We start from the raw sequence: 27,028 nt of genomic DNA, 5'->3' as shown, positions 1-27,028 counted from the left end.
ATCCAACCTCTTGCCAAATCTAATTTTTTTTCTACCTTCACAGCATCTCTTATATATGTCCCTTTTTTCCTATTCAAAGAGCTATAGCACCAATGTAAGCACTCTTGCCTCACACCTGGATGATTATAACACCCTTATGGTTGGTGTCTCAAATCTCTCCCCACTTCAATCCATCACTCAGTTCCCCTAAAGTGCAAATCTGTCTATGCTATCCCCTCTCCCTACTCAACAAACTCCATTGGCTCCCTATTACCCCTAGGGCATGATAGAAAATTTTGTTGGCATTTCAGACCTTACCCAGCCTTGCCTTTTCCTACCTTTCCAGTCTTTTTATACTTCCCTTCTCTATTCACGGTCTACAATCCACTGTCTACCTACTGTCTCCCGACTCCACATCTTGTCATTGGCTGCCCCTTACTTTTGGAATGCTTTTCCTCCTCAACCTTCACCTTCACCTTCATCTCTACCTTTCTGGCTTCTCTGGTTTCCTTTAAGATTCAACTCAAATCCCTCCTGCTGCAGGAGATCTTTCCTGGTCCCCCCTCTCATTGCCAGGGCCGTTCCTCTAGCACTACCTTCTAGCCACAGTGTCAAGTTCTTGTACGTATGGTCATACACATGTTGTCTCCTCTATCAGAATGTGAGTTCCTTGAGGGCAGGACCTGTGTTTTTACCTTTCTTCGTATTGTCAGATGTCCTTGAAGTACCAGGAAAAGCATCTAATAAATCCTGGTTGACCAACTCTAAAATTTAAGGGGGAAGAGACCAATTGCCACGGGAGGGACCAATAATTTTATTTTATATTACATTTAATATTTACCTGTACAAGTCATCACCGCCTACCTCATTCCCCTTCCACCATCATGGTGCTTGCTCCCACCCCCACTTTTTAGCTTCCCTTTTGAACATGTTGTCTTTCTCCATTAGTTGTGAACTCTTAGGGGTCAGGGATTGTCTTTTGCCTTTTACTTATTTATTTATTTTGTATCTTCAGTGTTCAGCACGGTGCCTGACCCAGATGTCGAATGATTGACTTTTAGTGCCTTGAGGACAGGGACTGTCTTATTCATCTGAGTTCTCGGTGGCACTCCGCCCCCTACCTGGCACACAGTAAATACTTAATAAATGTTTGTTGACTGACTCTGGGAAGATTCAAGAGATCCCACCTTTTGCGTGGGAGGGTTATTTAATGAAGTAATGAACATACTTATTTAATGGAGTGATACATAGAGAGATGAAGGACCTGGGAATGACATACCAATATTTCTGCTTTTTTCCTGTACCTCCATCTATGACCACTGACTTATTTTCTTTCACATTAGACTTGCAGAAGCATGGACTGTTCAAGCAGGAAGGGCCCTTAGGATGCTAGCCTCGAAGGAAAAATAAGATTATTCAGTCTAATCTCCTCATTTTATTGATGAGCAAACTGAGGCCTGGAAAGGAAGAGACCTGGCCAAGGTCCCGCCTGGGCCTCCCAGTCTCTGAGGCTAGTTCTTTTCCACTACACCTAAGGGAAAGCTGACTGGCAGATGGGGACTGTAGAATGGAACCGTGGTTGATGATGCCTGTACTGTCTGATTTTAGGGCTGGCAGGCTGGAGCTGGGTTTGGGCCCTAGAGTTGTGCCAGGAGGGGAGGGGGAAGCTGCAGGCTGGGCTCCGGGGGCTCCCCAGCATTGCTATCTTCACAGCTCCACAGATGCTGCAGAGGCTGGGCCGGATGAAGGCAGTCTAGGGAAGCAGCCCACTCTGAGGAGGCGGCCAGTTGAAGCCAGGAGGGCAGTGGGGGCTGTGATGCCCACAGAGGAGATTCCTCACCTGGGCACTAAGCTGGCTCACTTCCCTCCACACCCAACTGTCTGGGGAAGAAGAAGTCAGGGTTGCCTGACCTCCGTCCAACCCCCACAGATCCTGAGGGCAGGCACAAAGCATGAAGCCTGGTACAGGGAATAGATTACTGCTAAGAATGGATTTGGAAGACTTGAGTTTGAAGACCCGGCTGGGATCAAATTCTGACTTGAACACTGAGTAGCTGTATGACCTTCAGTATTTGGATACAAAAAAGGGACAATTCTGATGAGAAAAATATGTATGTATATATTCCACATAGATAATGGAACAGAAAACATGCTATATTTGGGGTAAAAGGACCAGGGTTCAACCCTGGGTCTGCCCTTTGCTACTTGTTTGACCTTGGGCAAGTCACTTAACATCTATGGGTCTCAGTTTCACCAAATTCAAAATGATGAAGTTGGCCTCTGTGATTGTTTCTGACTCTGGGATTATGTGACTCAGGGACTAAGTGAGCAGTAGCATTCAAAGATTCTGTCACCCTTTTTCGCCTGGGGAGCCCAGGAGTATAGGAGTCTCAGAACATCAGCAGGAAAGTGACCTATTCTTTGGCGCTGTCTTCCTCTGTACAATGGGAGTGAGGAAGGTTGGTTCTAACAATGTCTAAAGCCCCTTCTAGCTTTCTACAACCCTTTACCTTTTACAAAAAGAGGAGGGAATGTCAAGGCTCTGAGACTTATGTTAGTTCATTATATCCCTGGAGAAACATGCTGCCTTTGTTCTGTACCTGGGGATGGATAACTGACTCATTAGCTTCCTAAGCAGGTAGGTGGCTAAGGTGATGGCTCTACTGTTTCTCCCTTTCCCCTTTGGGCTTCTCCACATAAGGCAAATGTTCCTTTCCTGGCTGCCTCAAGTACATATCTCACTGACTTTTCCAACAGCAGAGAAGGCAGGATAAGTGAGGTTAAGTCACAGGTTGGGTCCCTGGGAGGATCCAGGGATACCTGACTGGGGATGGATGTCAAGCCAGGCACAAAGGCCTTCTCCAGGAAACTCATAACCAGAAAATCTCATTATCTCGCAAGATTGAATCTGCCTGGGTACTCACAACTCATCAGTATCCTCTGACGCTCTGATCAGACCCTCTGCCTGGAGGGCAGTGTCATGGGTTACTGGACCTCTATTTAAAAAGAGGGCTCTACTTAGAACTCAAAATCTTATAAAAATGAATGTTGAAAACTAAAAATAAATTAAAAATATTAAAAATAAAGAGAGGGCTCTATATAATTTTCCTCCTAGTTACCACTAGCTACCCAGCTTTTGGATTTCTTTGGACTTCTCTATCATGCTCATAGTTCAGGTACCTTCTCTCCTGCTTCCACCCCCTCCCCCTTTAGCTTCTTTTTTGTGTGTTATCTTTCCCCATTAGATTGTAATCTCCTTGAGAGAAGAGACTGTCTGTGTTTATTTGTACTTGTATCCCCGGAACTTAGCATAATGTCTTGCAAACAGTAAATACTTAATACATGTTTACTGACTGACTGATTGACATAGGTTCAGTTTCCAGAATCATTACGTTTAACTTGGCTTGAGCAGAGGCTGAGGCTGTACAAAAGGAGAGACCCAGAGTGGAGATGGTTTAGAGTAAAGAGGTGCAAAGAATAGGGGCCGATGGAATCACAGACCATAAAACCAGAACAGAAAATGGTAGAACCCAAAGAGCTCTTGGCACATATCACAAAGACCACCAGAGGTATCTACTTATAGCACAGAATACAGTATGTTAAAGTTGCCAAGGACCTTAGGGATCAAGCTCTGAATTAGGACCCTAATCCAACTCTCTCATTTTACAGATGAGAAAACTGAGATCCCAAGTGGACAAGAGAGATCCCAACGACAAGAGAGAGATTTGGCAGCAATAGCTGCATCTCAGTCCCACAATAGGGCTGCCCAGGAGTGTTGGCAATCAATCAGCAAGCACTTATTAAGTGCTTACGATATGCCAGGTGTTGTGAGAAGCACTGGGGAGACCTAGAAAAAGCAAAAACAGTCCCTACCCTCAAGGAGGTTCAGTGTAATAGGGGAGTAACTTGTCTTTAAATAGGTGTACACAAGATACATGCAAAATGGATGGAAGGTAACCTAACAGGGGAAGACTCTAGTAGCTGAGGGGATAGGAAAAGGCTGCCTACAAAAGATATCCAAGCACACATATGTGCATGCACAGGCGTGCACACATATGTATGTGTATGCATGCATATGTATATATATGTATACACAATGTGTCTATAGACACACGTGCTTTATTAATTTGTTATGTGTCAGAGATGGAGTTTAGTAGGCTGAGCAGAGGAAGGTGCCTGCTGACAATAATAATCCATCACTGGAGCCTTGAGGTTTATCAAGCACCATCTTCTCAACAACCATGATAGTCAACACAAGCATTATTAGCACCAACTTAAAAGCCTAGAATGCCAGATCTGGAAGGGACCTTAGAAAACATCTGGTCCAACCACTTCATTTTACAAATAAGGAAACTGAGGCACAGTAAGGTCAAGCAATTTCTAAGTGCCAGAGCCAGGATCTGATTCAACATACCCTGCTCCCTTTACACTGCTCTCCTATTCTGATATGCCATCTATTACACCAAGGATATCTCTGTTGCAAACAATGTTCAGGGCATGGAAAAGAAAGAATCACAAGCATACCGATGAGGGCATGATGGCTTAGAAGCGTTAAAGACTTGCCTATGGTCACACAGTCACTGTTGACAGTTAGGATTTGAACTTAGATCTAAGTCTAGAGCTCTTCATGCTCTATCAGGAGTGGGGAACTTGTGGTCTCCAGGCCATGTATGCCCCTCTAGGTCCTCAAGTTTGGCCTTTTGTTGAATCCAAACTTCATAGAACAAATCCCCTTAATAAAGGAGTTAGTAATTCATTGTGATCATCCACGGTCCTGACCCTCCCTTCTGCCACTTGCCCAAGTATCTCCCAATATCCCAACACGGGCCAGGACAATTAGGTGGCCCTGTAGACTCCAGAACTAGGCCTAGGACTACCTAAGACTTCCAACACATCTCTTCCAACCTAGCCCTGTGACCCAGGCTGCTAACACTTTGGATGATATCCTGGCAAAAAAGGTCAATCCTTGGGCCTCCTTAAGAGGTATCTTAAGATTTAGATTCCCTGCTGCAGGCAACCTCAGTCTTGCACACAGCACTGGGCTTACAAAAGCAATGGAAAAACTGAATAATGCAATGGAAGAGGCCTAAGGGATCACTGAGACCCAACTTTGCATTTTACGGAGAAAACTGAGGCCACCAGAGAAGTAAGCGCCTTTGCCCAAGGTCACTCAAGGATAGAGCTGGGACAAGAACTGGACTCTTGTTTTCTACACCAGCACACTTCATTACCCGTTAATATGCACGGGGGCTAAGGGCTTCCCTCTCTACTAGCCTCCCCAATCACTAAATCTGCATCTCTCTCCCTTTCTCTGTCCCTGCCCCTCCCTTTCAGAGCTCTGTCTCTGGGGAAGATCTCCCAGCTTCTCCTTGATGATGGGCTCTGGGCTCCAATCCTCCCATGGTCCCAGACCTTCACCTCACTCCACCCTCCCTGAGGCTGTGAACAGTCCACCCCCCTTCCTGCACAGCACATCCTCTGGGTATTTATAGTCGGTGACTATGTCTCCCTGCACCTGTCACTCCCAGAGCCTGGGAACTGGCTCCGAAGATACTTTCCCCTATACTTGGTACTTCCTGCCTTGATGGTCCAGGGTCTAGAGGGACGCCAGAGGCTCTCATTACATATTGCCCTGAGGCTCTGGAGCACTGGGTGAGGGAGACAAAGGGATGCAATGGGTGGGTAGGGTATTCACAGACAGGCAAAGGGAAGAAAAGTTACCAACTGTAGCATCATACAATGTCAAAAACTGGAAGGGATTTTAGAATAGAATGTTAGAACTGCAAGAATGGAATGGTCAGTCAGTCTAATACTGCCATTTTACAGATGCGCAAACGGAGGCTCAGAGAAGCCAAGTGACTTCTCCAGGGTCACCCAGTGGATTAGTGGTGGAGCTGGGACTAGAACCAGCTGTCCAGAATCTCAAACTTTTCCACTTTATACTACAATAGCTCTCAAAGGACATACACTGAATGCCTTTTAAGTGCCCAGCTTTGTACCAGGAGGAAGAGGCATCCTGGGTAATCAAACTAAGGATGGATGCAAAAGAAAGGCCATACAGAGAAATCCTTTCCACTCCTCACCCTCAGGGGCAGCTGGGAGGCAGGGGAACAGGGAGAGAGTCAGGATGTCTTAGTTTTTTCTTTTCTTTTTTTTTTAAACCCAGGCTCTTTGGTTACCCTACTTTCCAGCTTGGAATGTGTTTCTTCTCTTCCCAATGCCAGATCACAGTCTACCCCCACCACAAAATCTTCCATGAATTAGAATCCCTGGACCTCAAGTGTGAATGCCAGGTGTACTGTGTGCTACCTATATGACCTTGGGCACCTCATTTCCTTTCTCTGGGCCTCAGTTCTGTCATCAGAATAATGAAGGGGGTGGATGAGATGATTTCTAAGGTCCTCCCAGCTCTCAATCCTATGATGCCACTCTGCAGCCCACACTGGTTGTTCCCTTCTCTGAATTCCTACAGCACTCACTGTCTGTCCCCACTCATCTTGGCACTGGATCACAGACTGCTGCATGTTGTTTAACTTTTCATGTGTCAATCTTCCCTCCCCACCTGGGGTTTGAGCTCCTGAGGGGAGGGGTTGCATTTTTTTCCTCCTTCTGAAGGATCCCTGTGCCCATCTTCCAGAACCTGGATAGACAATGGACGGTTAGTATGGACTTGGTGACCCAGCGACTGACTTTGCAAAGGCTGGGCTCCTGAGCTAAGGTCCAGAGGGCATTAGGGGGAGGCCTGGCACTGAAGCTGCAGAATTCCTGTTTCCTTCACTGCTGGGAGCTGATCTGGCTGGATGATCCCATTGACAAGGGACTTACCTAAGGTCACACAGGTAGTAAGTAAGGAACAGGACTCAAACCTCTGATTTCCCTTTCAATAATTGTTCTTTCTACCACTACCCATGTACCTGGATTCAAATCCTAATTCTGACCCTAAGTGTGATCCCTAGTGAACTACTTGACTTTCCTGGGCCTGTGTTCTTCTTTGTAAGATAGTTAATAATATTTGCCCTATTTTCTAGGCAGATTCGACTTCTGTCTAGTCCAGAACTCCATATGCCATCTCCAGCTTCCTTGGGAGTCCTCTCTCTTGCCTAGAATGCCCTTCTTTCTCATTTTCACCATTCAGAATCCTTTTCTCCTTCCAGAGTCAGCTGGAGTGCCACCTCCCCCATGGAGTGTCCCCCATTTTGCCCTATCTCAACCTTCCCATACCAGTTAGTGTTCTCTGCTTTCTCACATCACGGGTCAGTAAGTGAAGAATGCTGGATGCAGAGCCAGAGGCCACGGGTTTGCATTTCTGCTCTGCCATGTTAGCCAACTTCTCAAACTCTCTAGGTCTCAATTTCCCCAATGGTAGAACAAGGGAGGTCAAATTCAATTCAATAAACATCTATTATGTATCCACTATGTTCCAGGTGGTGTAGTGGATAGAGTACCTGCTCTGGAGTCAGGAGGACCTGAGATCAAATCTGGACTCAGAAACGTACTAGTTGTATGACCCTGGGCAAGTCACTTAACCCTATTTGCCTCAGTTTCCTCATCTGTAAAATGAACTGGGTCCCCAATTGATAAATGGTCAAAAGATATGAACAGGCAATTTTCGGAAGAAGAAATTAAAGATATCTATAATCATATAAAAATGCTCTAAATCACTTTTGATTAGAGAGATGCAAATCAAAACAACTCTGAGGTACCACATCACACCTATTAGGTTCACAAACATGACAGAACAGGAAAATGATAAATGTTGGTGAGGATGTGGGAGAGTTGGAACATTAATTCATTGTTGGTGGAGCTGTGAGCGCATCCAACCATTCTGGAGAGCAATTTGAAACTATGCCCAAAGGGTTACAAAAATGTGCATACCCTTTGACCCAGCAATATTGCTTCTAGGACTGTATCCCAAAGAGATCATAAAAATGGGAAGGGGTCCCACATGTACAAAAATGTTTATAGCAGCACTCTTTGTAGTTGCCAAAAACTGGAAATCCAGGGGATGCCCATCAATTGGGGAATGGCTGAATAAATTATGGTATGTGAATGTAATGGAGTACTATTGTGCCATAAGAAATGATGAACAAGAAGACTTCAGAGAGGCCTGGAAGGACTTATATGACCTGATGCTGAGTGAAAGGAGCAGAACCAGGAGAACTTTGTGCACAGCAACGACCACAGTGTGCGAGAGTTTTTTCTGGTAGACTTGGAACTTTGTAACAACACAAGAACTTAAAAAAAAATTCCCAGTGGTCTTCTAAGGCAAAATGCCTTCCACACTCAGAGAAAGAACTAGCGAATTCATTCACAGAATGTAGCAGATCATTTCTGTGTGTGTGTGTGTGTGTGTGTGTGTGTATTATGTTTTGATTTGTTATATGATTTCCTCCATTTATTTTAGTTTGTCTACACAGCATGACTATAGTGAAAACGTATTGAATGGGAAAGTATGTGTAGATAGATAGATAGAATTATATGCCATCTTGGGGAGGAAGGGGGGTGGTGGAGGGTAGATGGGGGGGGAAATCTAAGTTTTATGGTAGTGATTGTAGAACATTAAAAATAAAAATGAAAAAATGAAAAAAAATGAACTGGGGAAGGAAATGGCAAACCATTTCACTATCTCTGCCAAGAAAACACAAAATGGGGTCACAGAGAGTCAGATATAACCGAAATGACTCAATAGTGACTGTGTTGAATCAGGCACTGTGCTTTGTGCTAGAACACAAACGTAAAACCTGAATCAGTCCCTGCCCTCAAGGAGCTTATGTTATTTTGAAGAGAAATGACATGGACATAAATACAGGGGGTTGGACTAGTTGGACTCAAGGATCCCCTTGGGTTCTATGCTGCACACTACAGTACTTTGGGTCTTCCTACCACCCCCTTGATTTTAATTGTCAGTATAATGGTCTATCACCAGGCAGAGTGCTTTGTTTGTAGCAGGCTTTTAATAAACATTTGGTGAATTGAATTACTTCCCCCACTGGATAAGGAAAGTTCTTTGTAAATCTTAAAGCCCTACTTAAATCTGAGTGTTATTAGGAGTGATTACTATGATGGGAATGCCACAAGCCTCCCAGTTTATGAGGAGGTTTCCTGATTGACTGAGAGTGAGCTAGGACTTGGAAGAATGGACCAATGGGCTTAGACCAGAGAGTTCAGGTGGCTGAATCCCTGGTTTGGCTTGGATATGATCTTAAGGGAATAAGCCATGCTCTCCGGGGGCCTGTAAGGGGGAGCGCTGGGGGGCTGGTATAATGCTTGGCCGCCTGGGAAATCAGGATAACCAGGCTAAACCTGGAGAGAATTTAAGTACGCGCTGGCTTGGGAAGTGTAGGGCCCCTTAGTCTGGGATAAGGTAGGTTTCTTGTATCATCACTTTTAATGCCCTTCCCCTGGTGTATTCTGTTTCCCTTGTAGATAAAACTTGAAAAGATACACTCCTGAGGACTGGAATGTGTAGATATGAAGTAGAAGGGAGAGCGAGAAGCAGGCGTACTAAGAGAGGAAGGAGAGGAGACAGGCCTTAGGAGAGGTCAGAATCCAAGAAGCCATGCAGTCTCAGCAGCCAGGAAGGTCCAGGAGATTTGGGGCTTGGAAGGGGGATTCAGGGATAATAAGATTCCTCCCCAAGGCAAGGTCCTAAAGGAAGCCTAGAACCAAGACCCAGGGAAACACTGAGGTATAGTGGGATTTAAATCCTGGTTCTTGATATCTCCTTGCTGTGGGACTCTGGTATGTCCTTTTACTTTCCTAAGCCTCAGTTTCCTTATCTGTGAAATGGAAATAATACTTGGGTAATGAATGATGTGTCAAAAGGATGAAACTTGCAGACTTACTGACATACTAAGCTAGTGTTACCCTGGTATCCTCTCTAAATCATTTGTTCATTAAATGTTTATCAAAATGTCTATCAGATAAATAGGGAGAGCATTTATTAAGCACTTATATGTACTAGGCACTAAGGCTACTACTAGAGGCCACAGTCTGTGATCTCAAGAAGCTTATATTCTGATGGAGGAAGACAGTAAGTACGGGGAGTTGACAGGGAAGGCTATGTGTGCAACTGTATGATGTGCAGGTGTCCAGGAAGTGATGTGGAAGCCTAGCTCTGGAAAAAATAAAGCAAAAATTCATCTCTATTGAAAATCAGGCAGTGGATAGAGTGCTGGGCCTGGAGTCAGGAAGACTCATCTTCATGAGTTCAAATCCAGCCTCAGACTCTTACTAGTTGTGTGACAAGTCATTTAAGCCTGTTTGCCTCAGTTTCCTCATGAACTGGAAAAAGGAAATGACAAATCACTCCAGTGATCGTTCTGCTAAGAAAACCCCAAAGGAGGAGACGAAGACTCAGACTCGACTGAACTGGACTGGACTTGACTAAATGACATACTGGAGGTAGTTGGCCCAGGGACAGAGTTCAAGGTTTCCATGGCAGGGGAAGGTTGGTGGCAGGGGGAGCAGGGTTAGGAAAGGATGCCATCAGGATGATGGCCTAAATGTAGGCATTTTTGGGATGAGATCATTATTATTATTAATAATAATAACTAACTTTTATAATGCACCTCCTGTATGCCAGGCATTGTGTACTAAGCATTTTAAAACATATTACCTCATTGGATGCTCACACAACTCTGGGAGGTAGGCATTATTATTACCTCCATTTTATAGTTGAGGAAATTAAGATTGAGAGAGGGTAAGTGGCTTGCCCATAGTCACATAGCTGATAAGTATCTGAGGCTGGATTTGAATTTAGGGCTTTCAAACTCCAGGCCCAGCGCTCTATCCACTGCACCACCCAGCTGCCAGTAGTATACAAAACCATGGGCTCAGGAATGAAGACAGTGATAAACACCGTTTGATCTTTTTTTGCTCTCAAGGAGCTTACAGACACCTTATCCTCCTCCTTCATATTAGACAGAGGAATGAAGAGAGGAGACCAGAGGGAGGAAAAAGAAGGAGGAGAGCATCCATAGTGTAGTGGAGAGAAGGCTGACTTGACTCATGCCACCTGAGTTTGAATCTCTGTAAAGCTGTTTACTACCTATATGACCTTGGACAGTTACAACTTCCCTGGGCCCCAATTTCTTCATTTGTAAAATGAGGGGGTTTGGACCAGTGGACATTCAAGGTCTCTTTCAGCTCTAGGTCTCTGATTCTAGGAATTAGGGGGAACCATTGACTTCTCTACCCTTCATCTCATCAACACCCCTGTCCCCACCCCCATCTCTTTAGCCCAGGGCCACCTGGTGGCTGTAAAAATAACTGATTTCCTGTCAGCGCTCTACTGTTGCCACTTCCTGGGAGAGAAATCCAAAATAGACCCTGATCCCCTAGGGGCCTGACCATGCCCATGTTTTCAAGCATGTGTTACTTAAGGTGAAACTGATTTTCTGAGAGCAAGAGAGAGCGAGAGAGCGAGAGAGCGAGAGAGCGAGAGAGAGAGAGAGAGAGAGAGAGAGAGAGAGAGAGAGAGAACCTATCACCATGCACATCTTACTGTCTCCCATGGGGACTGACCATTGCCATCTGTTCCAGGGGATGTCCTACTGCCTGCTCTGGGGGTGACTCAGTCACTGTGCACACCCCATCCTCTCCCACGATGAGATCATGGCTGTATGCCTCCTGTGTGCTGGGCACCATTTGAGGACTTGTGGGGGATAAGACAAAAGGAAAAGGAAAACATCTGCTCCCTGTGTTTTTCCCTGGTTACTAAGAGATTCTTGCCTCACTAGGTGCAGATTCCAGCCCTTGATGAGGGTGGAGGTAAGGGGACCTTCTCAGGTTGTGGGACCAGAAAGGAAAAGGGCATCCAAGCAGGAAAAGTGTGTATGGTTAATCTATAATCTGAATTTTCAGAATCTCAGTGGTGACTGACTGGTAAATAGACGATAGGGATAGAGTCAAGGCATAGAGAAGGTCAATCAGTAAACATTGATTAAGCTCTTACAACGTGCCAAGCACCATGCTAAGTCCAGAAAGCATTGACATCTAATAGCCTTGAAGGGATGTGATACATACATATAGTTGATGTACATTAGCCTGCCTCTCACTTGCATGTCAAAGCCAGATTTCTAGTTTCCCCATCAAATGCATCTTGTGTCCTTGGGCCTAGTTTATTTCCCAACTTGAAAATCTACTGGATTTTCTCAGGTTGTTCAGCCTCAGAGGCATTGGGCCATTCTTCTATCTGGGGCACAGCTTTCCCATAAGGCAGAGGGCAAAGTCTAATGGCCTGCTGGCAGAACAACCCTTCTTCTGGTCTAGAGGGTAGTACAGCTGAACTGGGGTTTGGCATAGGGGGAGAGGAGATCCCAAAGGACCTCTGAATGTCACAGCCCTCACCCCAGCTTCGGGGTGACCTTAGGGATTCCCATTAATCCAGGGGTCTGGAGGAATCAAGGGTTTACCGTTGCTGGTTGATGACCCTAGAAATTTGCCTAAGGCCCGCCTTAGGTCTGAAGTAGAGATCTTAGTTTGGGATCAGCTACTCTGAGTGGAAGCCAGTCCAGTTCCTGGTCCCCGCCAGGGGTCCTCCAGGGTTTGGGCCTATCTTGGGGTTTAAACTAAAATACGTACTAAAATTTCTCTCATCCATCTTCTCTGCTCCATTTCCAGCGTCTGCCATAGACAAGGCCCTCATCACTCCTTGTCTGGACTAGCATAACATCGTCCTAATTGGTCTCCCAGCCTCTAGTCTGTTCTTCCTCTGATCTGCCCTACACATGCTGTCAGATTTGTCTTCCTCTAATGCACAGATCTCATCATCTTCAATGACTCCCAGTTACCTATCACATACAAACCTTGAGCTGGCATTCAAGTTCTTTATAAATTGTCCCTGACCTAGAGAGTGGTGTAGAGGAAAGAACACTGGGTTTGGCCTATGTTCAAATCCTGGCCCTGACTTTGATCTTCTAGGGTTATCTTTGAAAATGTGGAAAATATTAGTTGTACCACCTATCTCATAAGGTTATTAAGAATGATCTTTGTAAACCCTCAAGCACTATAGAAATGAAAGCTATTACTATGAAGAGTGTTCTCTATTTGTTTCTCCCACAGCTACAGTAAAGTGTAGCATAGAACTGGGTCGACATCATATTTCTTTCACCACATCCCAGATTCAAGGAGATCTGACTTCCTTTTCAAAGCAGTTAGCTCTTTTGGTCCACTTAGATCCCCAGGTCTTCTTTTACTCAAATGGTCATTGCTCACTATCTGGTCCCTAACAAAATCACCCTGCCTTTATCATTTGGGAATTATCTCCCAACCACTTATAATTTTTTGTTTTTATGAACTGCTCTCCAAGAAGATGCCATTGCTATTATCCAGAATACTAGTGGCTGCCTTGAATTCATTATAACTAATCAATAGACTGTTTCGATTCTTGATTTCTACATATCCAGGTCTCATTCAAGAGAGACAGGACCCATTCTAGAGTTCCAGAATGACCCCAAGATGATCACTTGGGATGTCCTCCCACACACGAAGGCTGTTAAGCACTGGTACATCCCTCTGGATGCAGGTCCTTGATTTCAAACAGAGGTTAGGTGACTACTTGCTGAGGACATCATAGAGGGGCATGAACAGAGCAAGGTGTTGGACCAGATGATTTGATAAATACTAAATAGTAACTGTTTTTCTTTTACCCAGGAACCCTGAGAGTCTTCCTCTCCCAATATGATTTTTTAAAAAAATTTTATCAAAAGGGGCCATCCCTTGAGTAACTATTTAAAGAAGCCTATTCGTCGAATGGGTATATCTCACTCAAAGGGAAAATCTGATAAGACCTTAACCTAAAATGGCTAGGGTCCCACATTACATCCTGGCCATCTCCAGTCATCTCGATGAATATCTGGCCACTGGACCCAGATGGCTCTGGAGGAGAGAGTGACCTTGCACAGCCCTCCTTCACTTAAATCAAAGTCAACTGCAAGTCATGTCATCATCTTGATGCTATCACTTTGAGAACGAAGTACAAACACAATACCAATAATCTAGGGATATGAGATGCTCTAATTCCAGAGTAGACTCTCCTGGGCTTTCAATATCCCAGGGACATGCCCCTTCTTCTGGTTTATAGCTGCTCTATCTAGCTTTGGGCAGAAAGGCAGCATAGAAAAGTGGAAAGAGGACAAGGATCTGGAGAACCTGGGTTCACATCCTAGCTCTGCCACCTGAAACTTTGAACAAGTGACCTCACCTCTCTGGGAATTGGTTTCTTCCTCTCTTAAATGGGAGTATTAGTATACCAACTTAATAGGGTGATTGTAAGGAAAATTCTTTGTAAATCACAAAAGATTATGTCAATATAAGTTAGTACAGAGAGGGTGTGTCTGGTGAATCCCAGAGGGAATGAAGAAAAGAGAGAATGCTCACCTAAGTAAGCTCTGGACTCCAGCTCCTAAGGCACAAAATGGAGCAGGGGAGGGGCAGGTTTGGAAAATCATCCCCTGGAGTCTGCCTGCTCTTCAACTCTCAGTATTGGGCAGAGGCTTAATAACCCAGAAGCAGAAATCAACAGCCAATTAATAACACTGGAGTCCAGGCCTTGCCTCATAAAGCAGAGTTATTAAGTGAGTACTCTTGTTAATGAACTGACTAGGAGGATGAGGGGATCCAAATCTAACCCCAAAATGGGGTAATAAGGAAAGGGAGAACAGACAACTTCAGGGTTCAGTCTCCAAAGACCGTACTGCTGAATTTTAAGTCTGCAGTGGACCTTGGACAGCATCTTGTCCAAACTTCAATTTCACAGAAGGGGAACCTGAGGTTAGGGGAAGGAAAGTCACTTATCTATCACTACACAGATAGTTAAGTGGTAGAGTTGGGATTTGAATCCAGGTCTCCTAATGCCCGGTATTGAAAGCACATAAGGATACCTCTTTTATCAGCCTGTATCCTCTCATTCTCCAACACATACAGAGTAAGTTAGCACTAACCACCACATGGTATGGGGAAAGGAGGACAGGATTTGAGGCCAGAAGGCTCCACTGTGAACCCTATCTCTGTTACTTAATACGCACACACCCAAGCAATTAGGCAACTCATTTAACTTCTCTGAGCTTCAGTTTCCTCACCTATAAACTGGGGACAAATAATCCTTGCAGCCCCTATTCCCACAAGGACGTTGGGAAGATTAAATTTGATATGGAATGTAAAGGTGCTTAGTAGCCTATATCGTCAGGGAACAAGAGATTTGGAGCAGCAGGGACTGGTTCCGGTTATTTATTTCTTGCGTGTTCTGGGGCAAATTGCCTCCTTTCTCTGGGTCTCAGTTTCCTCATTTGTAAAATGTTTTGGTGGAAAGTGCCAAATGTTTCAGAACTTAATAAATGCTTGTTGAACTGTAAACATAAAGAAACACAAAACAAATGAATACAGTAAAATTAAGAAGGCACATGTATGACCCCAAAGAAGAGACAGGAGAAGATTTTTTCAATCTGTTGAACCACTTTGCTTATTTTCCTCCCTTTTCTTTTTAAATTCTTTATTCAAAGGGATATCTTTCTGGGGGGAAGCGGAGGGAGGATATAGGGGAAATTTTAGGTGATGTAAAACCAAAAAATATTAACGAAATAAAAAACAAATGTTTATTGAATTAATGAATGAATCAAGGTGTTGGTCTAGAGGACTTCTAAGGTCTGTCCAGATCTAACTCCTGTGACTCCATCCTCCCTTCCCTGGACAAGTATATGTGATCACTATTATGCATGAAGTTCTTTTTACCACATCCTGCTGTCTTTCACAGTTGTATCTAATACAGCTCCAGGTAACTAGAAGGGAGTGAACCACTGAAGATGCAGGGAGACCGAGTAGGCCCTGGGTCTCCTCACCAACCTGGCCTTATCACCTTCTGGGATAATCTGAACTAGGCCCAAGCTCCCAGTGGGGAAAGTTGGGTGTGACCACTCCCCACTTATTCAATGGTTTCATTTCTTGACTCCCAATGTTCCTGCTTCCTTAATCACTGCCCCAATCTTCTATGACTTCCATGTTCCTACTGGGGACCCTTTGAATAGTTATATGGGTAATGATGATGACGATATGATGATAATAATGATAAATAATGGCCATTTCTACAGAGCTTGAGGATTTCAGTTGCTTCGCAGACATTACATCATTTGAGTCTCCTAAGAACCACGTGGCAGATACTGTCAGTATCATTAACCCTGTTTTACAGATGAGGAAGCAGTCCGAAGTTAGGCAAAATGCCCCCAGTCACACAGCTTGGAAGAATCAGAGGCAGTTTTGCATCTAATGATGTGTGGATTGGTTTTGCTGGGTTTTTCCCTCTTCTTCCTCTTTTTTTGTTTCTTTGTTAAATCTTTGTTATGAGGAGGGGTCTCTGGGGAGGGAGGGAAGAGGAGAGATATTGGAGAATCTAGGTGGTGTAAAAATAAAAGATATTAATAAAAATCTATTAAAGATAATCAGAGACAGGATTTAAAACCAGGTTTAGACAGACTGTAAATCTATTACTCTCTCCACTACACCACACCCTAGCCTCTGAAATCATGAATCCCTTCAACTTCCATAATCTTCAATTCTATGGTTACCTACAAGAGTAAACAAGATGTCTTGGTCTCCCAGAATCACCTCTGAGTGCCTGAACTCTGAAATTCCTCTCTGATCACAATCTCCTATCTTTCTATCACTTTCTCCTTGCTCCTCAGTCTGCTGTTTACCCTCATTAAGACCTTCAGTGCCTCAGTCTTTCCCTGCTCTCTCAATTCATCATCTTTGTTCTGACTTGATTTCCCTTCATTTATAGCCTTGAAAGTCATTTCAACAATATAGAGTGGTCCTCCATTCTCAAATCCCTGACCTCCACCCCATTAAGACCTAACACTGGCTAACTCCTCTGCTCTGATTCTTGAGCCACCAGCACCATGGGCAGAAGTCACAAAATTGATGGGTTCTATTACAAATTCATACCAATCTGCATTGTTATCACTCCATTGAAATTCTTTAATTTTTGCCTCCTATCATGCCTTCCTAAATAGCTGTTCTAGACCTTTCCCTCTTTCTTTGAACAGCCAACTTCACCTCCACCCCTTCTGTCTTTGCAAATTCCTTGCCTCCTTCATCAAGGAGAGTGACCTATGCCTTATAGGCTTCTCCAGCCTTCTTCCTCCACACCTCAAAACCTCCCTATGTCTTTCTTTACCTGTCCTCTTCATCTGCTCTTCGGTCTCTGAGGATGGGTTGGCTCTCCTTGCCAAGGCTAACCCTCCATTTCTGCCCTTGGTCTGATTGCCTTGTCTCCTGTAGGGTCTCACTCCAGCTCATCACCTTTGGTCCTTCTTAAATCTCTACTGGGTCTCTGTCCCCTTCATGGCAATCTAGAAACATGAATAGGTTTCTCCTCACCAAAAAACACATGCCTACAAAAACTCTGGTAGACCCTGCAAGCCTTCTCTTTCTTCCTCTTTTTATTACTATAATTCGTCTACAATTATAAGGTACTCTACATTCACTGTCATGACTTCTCCACTGATTAATTCATTCCTTGATCCTTTCATGCTAGTTTTTGACTCCCTCTTTACTAAAACTTTCCCCCCTATGTCACCAATGGCAACTGCCAACACCAGTGGACTTTTCTCAGTCTTCATCTTCCTTGATCTTTCTTGTAGATCTGTGAAACTGACCACTTCCTTTCTTGATGCTGTCTCCTTCCTTAGATGGTTCTCCTACTACCTATATGACTACTCCTTCTCTGTCCTCTTTGCTGATCTGTTTTTGATGACATAGTATAAAGAGTACCAGATTTGTGGTCAGCCTGCTTGAGTTCAAAGCCTAACTCTGCAGTAATTTGTATGATCTTTCCTGATCTGTAAAATGAGTTGTTGGGTGAAATGATCTTTTAGGTTCTTTCTAGCTCTAAATTCTATGAGCCTGTGTTAGAAGTGTAATATGGATGTCCCCCAAGGCTCTGTCCTCAGCCATCTTCTTTCCTTTACTACATTCTCTCAATTGGCAATCTCCCCCATTCATATGGATTTGATAATCACTTTAATATAGGTGACTCTCATTCATTCAACAAGCATTTACTGAATGCTGATTATGTCCCAGGTGAAGATGAAATAGTGTCTGCTCTCAAGAAACTTACACTGTACAGAAGGGCTATGTGCTCAGAGAAGTAAATACAAATCATATACAAAGTAATTTTAATGCAAAATAGGGGATAGAACCAACCATCTGGGGAATGAGAAAGGGTCTAGTGTCAGAGGTGGTATTTGAAGGGAGCTGAGAATCCCAAGAGACAGATGGTGGAGGGAGACCATTCCAGGCATGCGTGGCAAAGTATATAACCTGTGCAAAGGCATGGAGGGGAGATCTGTAGGAAAAAGGCCATTTTGGCTGGAACACAGAATGTATGAGGGAGAATAATAGGAAGTCACTCTAGAAGGAGAGGTGGATTTAGATGATGGAGGTCTTTAAGTCTCGGTTTGTATTTTAGCCCAATGGCAATAGGAAGTCACTGAAACTTCTTGAGAAGGTGGGACGTGACACAGTCAGACTCGTGTCTTATTAATATCCATTTGGTAGTTGTATGCCGAATTGATATGTCCAACCCCAATTCTTCCCCCAAGTGCCTGCTCCACAGTTCCTACTGCCTTCTGCATATCTTCACCTGGATGTCCCACCAATTCCTCACACTAAAGTCTAAGCCTGAATTTGCTATCTTTCTACAAAACCTCCTCCCTCTAACTTCCCAGTTTCTGTTGACAAAACCTCCAGTTTCATGTCACTTGGACTTGAAATGTCTTTGACTTTTCTCTGTCCTGTACTTCGACATCTGGTCAACCACCTCAGCTTTTTGATTGTGTCTCCGTGACCTTTCAAAACCATCCTCTCTCTCCTCTTCACTTGACCTGCTGCCACTATATAATCTCTATTATGCCAAGCCCTCCTTATTTCTGGTCTAGAAAAGTGATTTAGTTTCCTAAGTGATGCCTGCTTTCCAGTTTCTCACCTCTTCAATCCATTCTTCACATAGCTGTGTTGTTTTTCAACTCAGTATCCTCAGTGCCTGGCACACCTTAGGAGGAAGCTAAGTCATGCTTAGTCTCTGAGGACACTGTACCTCAGATGAGAAGAAAGACCTTTCTGAGCAGTTGCTGGGATCCAGTACCAATTTCTTCCTTTCCTATCTTTCTACTTGACCTTATTTCACAGCTTTACTAGCTAGCATGTCAGACTTGGAGAAACCTGCCTTGATAGGTGATTTTACCTTCTTTGCTGCCAAAGTTTCTCCAGCTATAGTTCTACTGGCTTTCCTTTGGAGAGAATCTCAAGGATAGATTATTGGGCTAGGGAAGAGACTTTATTAGGGGTCTTGGCTCTTAACGAGGTGTGACCATGAGCAGGTTACAACTTGTTTGAGCCTCTATTATCAAATGTGTCACACAGGGAGAACATTACCTTTATGGGAACATGCTTTAGAAAGCATAAGGTATGAGAAAAATGTAAAACACTGTCATTGTAGACAATGTTGTCCTTAGAGTCAAGAAAATTCAAATCCTACCTTTGACCTACTAGCGGGGTGTTCCTAGGCAAATCATTTAACCTCATGAGCCTGAAGCAACATCCTAGGATTTACTGTTCAAGGTCTCTTCCAACTGTCAGTTTTTAGGAAGCTGTAGTACAACTACTAAATCATAGACAGGTCACAATACGTTGGTGAGGGGAATTCCCACACCAGGAGTTTTCCTTTATTTCCTGAAGTGTCCTAAATGGCCCCCTTCTTTATGATTAATGGCAAAAAATCAACAGCTCTAGCTCCTCGCCCCCAGATTTTGACCTCAGTCTTCTCTCCAGTATTTTTTTTTGCCTTTGCCTCAGGTAGACCTTAGACCCTTAGGCACCATACACTGATCCCACCTTAGATGTGCCCTTCATTGCCACTCATCTAGACTTCAAAGCCTTCCAAGAGGCCCCTCCACCTCCAGTCCTCCCTATATACCATTGACAAAATTTTCTTCCTTATATCTAGTTCTGATCATATCACCCCTCTGCTCAAACCCCAACTACCTCCCTTCATCCATGAGTGATAAAGGCTCTCTTTCATCTGGCTCCAACCTAATCACAAACTCTAGGCTTTGGCCATGGTGGACTATGTACCATCTTCCTGTGTGCTTCTTTGACCCTGAACCTTTGCTGGCAAGATTCTCTATTCCTGGAGTATTCCTGCTGGCCCTTCTCTGACTGCTAAATTTCTTCTCATATTTCAAAACCTGGGTAAAATATCACCTTGTCTCTGAAGCATCCTTAGATCTACTGATTCACTTCATTGCGGATGTCTTCAAATAATACTTCCTTGCCCCTCTCTTACTCACTTATTATGTATCCTGCTTCCTAGCTGTGTGAACACAAGCAAATGGCCTACATTGTTACCCCATCTGCACCTGTGCTTTAACCCTGTAACAATAAAGACATGAATTTAATAAGAAGAGATTGTGTTTCATAGCTATAGTTACCTGGGTATATATGAAATCCCTTTGGTAGACTAGGCTCTAAGAGGTGGAAACTTTGTCTTATCTAAGCTCTGTATCTCTGCACTGGGACACAGCAGGAGTTTAATAACTGTTTATTTACATTTAAAAAAATGTTATTTATATTCAATGGGTCCCCAGCTCCAATCCATATTGGATTTTTCAGCTCTCTTCTCTTGACTCTATATAGCATTTGACACTGACGGCCAAGTCTTTTTCTTGGATACTCCCTTGGTTTTTCAGTCAAGTTCTCCCTTAATTCTACTTAGATTTGCCTGCTCCTCAGCCTCCTTTGCTTGACCACCATCTGAGCAACACAACCAACACTCCAACCGGGGCTTTCTTCTTTTCTCTCTCTATACCTCTCTTGGTGATCTCATTAGCCTTGATCATCTCTATGGAATAATAATAAGCGTTCATATAGTGTTTTAAGGTTTGCATTTCACATGTTATTTTTTGTATTTCATTTATTTTATTATTTACATTTCATATATTATTTCATTATATCCTCACAAAAGCCTTGAGAGGTAAATACTATTATTATTCCCTTTTTATAGATGAGGAAGTTAAGGCTCACAGGATTGAGACCTGCCAGATTCCAAGTCCAGTACTCTCTCTACTATGGCACTGAGCTGTCTCTATGACATCTATGTATATGACTTTCAGATCCAATGCTAGTTTTTCTCTCCTGAGCTCTAGTTCCATTGTCACCAATATCCTGTTAGGACATCTCCAACTGGATATTGAAAATGAAAGTCGTATTGCCTCCTATATCTATCCCTCCTCCAAATGTGCTCATTTCTGTTGAGAGTACCACCATCCCTCCCAGTAATGCAGGTTTGCAACTCTGGAGACATCCTTAACTCTTTTTTCTCCTTTAATTCCCCATCATCCTGATTTAATCAGCTGCCAAGTCCTGGGTTCTGCTTCCGACCACCTTGCTTAGTCCTGCATCACTTCTTGCCTGGATGATTGCTTTGGCTTCTTAATTGGATCCCCCACTTCCAGCCTCCCTTCTCTAATCTATACTCTCTGCATCTGACAGAAGAATCTTCCTATAGCCCAAATCTGACCATCCTGTTCCCTACTCAAGGACCTTCAATGGCTTTTAACTGCCTTTTAGAATAAAATACTAAGTCCTTAGCTTGGTCCTTTACAATCTGGCTTCAAGCCACCATTTCAGGTTTATTGTAAATGATCCCACATCATACACTATATTCTGGCTATATCAGTCCACTTGCTGTTCCCTGAGCTCCGAATTCCATTCCTCACTTTCCTGCCTTTCCTCACGATTTAGTTCCTGTGTTGCTTCCTATGGGAAGCCTTTCCTGATCTCTCTGGCAGTTGGGTTCTCTCTCTTCTCCAATGATCAGGTAGACCTTATGTTTACACGTTGTATCCCCCAGTAGAAAATAAGTTCCTTAGGGGTTTTTGTCATTGTTTCCTCAGAATATAACAGTGCCTCATACGTAGGCCATTCATTAAATGCCTGTTGGATGATACTGTACTCTAGAGACACACTGTCTGTCCATTCTCATCTCATACAGAATATCAGAACTGGAAGATTTCTTAGAGGTCATTTAGTCCAACTCCATCTTACAGATGAAGAAATAGATGATCATAGAAGTGACTTTCCCAGGGCCAATAGCCAAGGTTCCTGGTCTCCTCACTGCTGACCTATGGCTCCTTCTACTGTCTAACTTAATATTCCCATAGGTATATCCAGTGGAATAAACAACACCTGAAATAGTTAACAAAAGTTGGAAACTCACATGTATCACAGACTAGCTGGGGCTTGGAGAAATCCAGGCTAACGCTTGGCCCCTGAGGATAAAAAAAATCTAGACATAATTCTATTAAGGGTGAAAAAGTGAATGAGCACACATTCACACCTATTTTCTCAAAGCACCTACAGCTCTCTCACCTGTACGCAATATACATACACTTCCTTTGTATCTTTCTTCATTATGCCATCCAATCAAACTAATGATTGTGTGAATGACTCCAGGGCTGGGAGTAGGACACCTGGGTTCTGATTTCCTACTAATTAGCCTCAATCATCCTTTGCCCAGATTGATGTGCGGATTGAAGCATGTATGTGAAAACACTTTGTAAACATTAAAATGCCATATAAATGACAGTTATTTTAAAATTATTACAGTTGAATGGTTTAGATTAGATGATTTTTAAGGTCTTATCCAGTTATAAAATTTTGAGAGTATAAATATTTACTGAGTATCTACACTCTTTGTTCATCTTTTTTGGGGGGGAATTCAAATATGTAGTTCCTGGCTTCAAGGAACTTCTGCTTTTTAGATGGAGAGTTAAGATATGCATATGGGAAAAATTATTAGCACAAATTAATAAATGAATCAAATGAGTGTGGCTGCCAAGTGCTATAGGAGGGAAAGCTCACTTTGAGCTGGAGTAAAGAGCTTCATGAAAGAGGTAGAATTTTCCCTTAAAGGAGGGAAATAATTCAGAGAGGAAAGGATAAGGCATTGCAGGGAAAGTCTTTAACCAGAAGAGAAGTCAGGTAACAGCACGGCGTAGTCAGGAGACAGGAAGCAGGTTTTGACTGGATCATGAGGTCGAATGTACAAAGAGGCAAGATAATGTGGTGCCAGATTATAGAGGACTTTGAATGCCAGGCTAAATCAAGCATTAAATGTTATTCTGTAGGCCATGGGGAATCACTGAAGTACTAAGAACGGGGATTGTCTTATTTCTTCCACCTTATGAAAGAGTTGTTCAGGGCTTCTCTCTCTGAGCTTGTATTCGGGGTCATATTCATTGATACATGAAGACACACCCAGGGAACTCGGGGACCTCCAGAACAGAATAACCAGAGGGAGGAAATGCTAACACTGGGGATTTGTGGACAGACATGGGTCAGTTCTTCATCCTTCTCCTCCTTCCTAGGTTGTCTGTGTTGTCCCAGGTTCATAAATGGAGAGGTGCAAGCCCACAAGGTCACACAATAAATAGAGATTTGGTATCAGAGCTGAAACTGAAATGATCAGGAAAGTATGCTACCTGTCAAAAAGTCCCTTTGAGAAAAGATCTGAGTGGGTTCATAGACACTCTCTTTATAACTTCCACACTCCATTCCCACTTCCTAAGGCTCCTGGGAAAGAAGTTCTGATACCCTTTCAAGCTAGTCAAGACATAGCACCCTTGGAAAAATACAGTAGTCCACTGAACAATTTCAGGCAGGAATCATAGCTTTGGAGGGTATCTTACAGAACAGTGTTAAGAGCTGGAATGAATTAATATAGGGAAACTGAGGCCCAAAGAGGGGGAAATTGTTCATCCAAGGTCATAAGGAATAATGGACAACAGAAGCCAGGAGACTTAATTTCTAGTCCCAACTCTATGTGATCCTATGTGATCAACAGATACAATTTGGATGTCTACCATGTACAAGGTGTCGCCTCCCTGGGCCTCATTTTTTAATCTGTAAAGTGAAGACAATGATGTCTCACTGGGGTATGAGTATCAAATGGGAGAATAAATGTAGAAGTGTAGACAGCAATACAAAGTAAGGTCTCATCAAAGATATGGGAAGCAGCTTGATGCAGTGATAGAAGGAAGGCTGGATTTGGAGTTGGTTCGAATCCTAGCTTTGATGCTAATTATCTGGGTGACCTTGGACAAATGACTTCCCTCTGAACATCATCTGTAAAGTGAGAAGATTGGACTAGATGAACCCTAAGGCCCCTTCCAGTCCTTAATCTATGTTCCCTGTGCTACTCTGGAAACATTGTTCTCTCAGGAGTCTCTGATCTCAGGGGCAACTATTCCCATCCTTATCCTCATAACAGGATGAGTTTAACTACAAGGCTACCAGGCTAATAAAGCAGAAAAACCTATTCTTTCCAAGTCAGCATTCTGTTTCCCTCTTAGTTTACATAACATATAGAAAGGGTTGGAGTTGGCAGTTGGAAAGAGTCACTAGATATTTATTTCCATTTAAATAGAAAACTTCCAGGTACCCGGGGTTCCTAGGATCCGAATCCTCTCTCCCTCTCAACAAGGGAGGAAAGGATGGAAAAATGAAAAGAGGCCATTTGAGCCCCACTTGGAAGGAACATACATGGACCCCATTGAGCCTTAGGAAGAATCTGAGCTTCCCTCCCCCTCCAGAACAAAGCAAAACAAAAAACCCCCCAAACCCCACACACACTCCGGGAAAGAGTCAGGTACCAGAACAGAAATAGCTTAGGGCATTCAGATAACTTTTCTCTTTTATCTCTGCTAGGGAAGGAATCACTATACCATTTACATCTTATTGGATGAGCCTTTCTAGGAAAGTAAACACGGTGGAAAAACAGAGGTCTTTGGGATTGGAGGGTTGGACTGGGGAGTGGGAAGGGGGGATCCCAGGAAAGGTTCTCTTAGAATTTCCTGAACAAAGCTTCCCACTCCACTCACAGAGCTAACAGGCTGGATGCTTCATTGTTCTTGCAGATCAAATGAGGGCATGGATTTCCGGGAGTCTATCTGTCCTTCGCAAAGGGCAGCACCCATGGAACTGAATAGTCCAAAAGGACTATTCAGCAATAGTCCCCACCAGCAATCCAGGTTTGTCCCATCGAACCGAAGCCACGAGGACTGGGGGTAGGTAGAACTCGAGGCAGTTTGTTTTTTGAGAACAATACCTTATTAAAGCATTTCATCTCATTTGCCTCTCACAACTTGGGTGAGGTCCGAAGTTCAAGCATAATGGTACCATTATTATGTCCCTATCACGGGTGAGGAAATCGAGGTAAAGTGCTTGCCTAGGGTCACATAGCTAACATGTGACAGGACCTAGGCTGGAAGCCGGGTCTCCTGGCTCCCAGTAAGGTGCTCTTTTCACTACACAACCCACCCTCCAACATCTCTTTTTACAGGGCGGATCTGGTTGGGGGATCGGTGCTTTTGGTGACTCTACCTTTCCTCCTTTTGCTCCCCACCCCCCAAGCCCGGGTCAGCACAGCAGGAGCTCAAAGAAGACAAGGGGGGAGGCCAGAATGGGGGTATCGAGAGGAAGCTCCTCCCTCTTCCCCCTCCTTTCTGCAGGATCTGAAGCGCCCCCGAAAGAGGGGGGATCCTTCCCTCCCCGCAGGATCATCTCTCCTTCCATCCCTCTCCCCAGCACAGTGTGTGCCCCCTCCCGCGGAGAAGAAAGAGGGAGCGGGCAGGAACCTTGGCCGAACAAGGATAAGGGGAGCCAGAGGGGAGGAGGGGGCGGCGGCTGCTGGGTTGAGCTGAGACACAAAGAGATGTCCTTCAACCGAGTCCAGGCTGCCTGGTGATGCAAGGAAGAGGAAGGGGAGAGGAACAAGGAGAAAGAGGGGAGGGTGATAAAAGCTGGGGCAAGGTGACCACCCCTTCCACTTCCCCATCACCCCCTCTGGCTCACCTGCAGGCTGCTTCCCCTGGAGCCCTAGGGAGGGGGGTTCCTCCCCACTCCCCTCCCAGAGTGCTCTATGGGCAGGTGCGTCCCCCGGGGAGGGGGCGCGGTGGTTGCCCCACTTCCCCCCTGCTACCCCGGGGAAGGGGAGGACACAATGGCTTCGGGGGGAGGGGGGCCCAGGTAGCGCGGGGCAGGGGAGCGGGAGCGTCTTACCTGAGCAGAAGCTGCAGAAAGCGGCGCCGAACGGTGGAACGGTCCCGGGCACCAAGCCTTCAGCCCCGGCCCGTTGGCCAGCCCGCCGGCCGGCTGAGGTCCGGGGTCCGGCGTGCGGGTCCGGGGCTGGGAGGCAGGATCTCAGGACGCCGTGGCCATTTGCGCCGGTTCCTGGCTGGGGAGGGGGCACGCTGGGGCTGGCGGTGTGCCCTGGCCCCCGGGGAGCTGGAGGGTCCGGACGCAGATCTCCCGGAGCTAGGGGCAGCGGCGGCTCCTTAAATGCGCGCCACGGGGAGGAGGAGGAGGAGGAGAACGAGGAGGTCAGGGGCTGGGTGCCCCTTCGGCTTCCCCTCGGCCGAGCGGGGCTCCCCGGCGGGGTGGCCCCGCTGCCCGAGCTGCCCGGGGTGGCCCCAACCGCTCAGTTCCATCCCAGCATCGCCCGGCCCCGGGCGGGGCTACCTCGGCCCCAGCCCGGCCCCGGCCTGCCCCGCCCCACCGCACACCTGCCCCGCGCTCTAGGGAATCTCAGGTCCGGGCGCCACCCGACAGCCCTTCCCTTCCACAGCCTCGGGGCACAGATTCTCCCCTGCCCGGTCCGCCTGGGCGCCCTCCGCGCCTGGCCTCTGTGCCGCCGCCTCCCACCCTCCCAGCCTGCCCGCCCGCCCGCCTGCCTGCCCGCCGCCTGTCTCCACCTCTCGGGTGCGCCAGCAGCCTGCTGGGTCCTAGAGAGACGTCTCTTCCGCTCCCTTCCCCCCAACACAAACACACCTTTTACCCCACACGGTTTCTAGGTCAAAGCCCAAGGGGGCTAGTAGTAATGAGGTTAGGACAGTCTTGAGTCACAGAACCCTAAAAGGTCAGATGGTCCATCCTTTTGTCTCCTTGTGTGTCCAAGCTACCTCAGTTAAGGAACCTTGGAAAGGGAGTCGTCAAG

The 27,028-nt window shown here is 45.1% G+C and overlaps 1 protein-coding gene across 3 annotated transcripts in view; it reads right to left on the bottom strand.

Moving 5' to 3' along the window:
- Nucleotides 1-27,028, bottom strand: part of SBK1 (SH3 domain binding kinase 1) — a 122,159-nt gene that overhangs the window by 32,212 nt on the left and 62,919 nt on the right. Inside the window, exons 1-2 of one of the 3 annotated variants that reach the window (XM_072598210.1) lie at nt 26,598-26,738; nt 26,095-26,368 (exon numbers count right to left, since the gene is read on the bottom strand). The exons of 1 other annotated variant lie outside the window; for it this stretch is intronic. The gene's annotated coding sequence lies outside the window, so the exon portion shown is untranslated. Of the gene's footprint in view, nt 1-26,094; nt 26,369-26,597; nt 26,739-27,028 lie in introns of those variants that run through there. One more of the 3 variants, XM_072598220.1, reaches the window with a different exon arrangement.

The sequence above is a fragment of the Notamacropus eugenii genome, chromosome 1 (assembly GCF_028372415.1).
Source record: "Notamacropus eugenii isolate mMacEug1 chromosome 1, mMacEug1.pri_v2, whole genome shotgun sequence".
Taxonomy (NCBI): domain Eukaryota; kingdom Metazoa; phylum Chordata; class Mammalia; order Diprotodontia; family Macropodidae; genus Notamacropus; species Notamacropus eugenii.
This window is presented reverse-complemented; position numbering and strand designations above follow the sequence as displayed.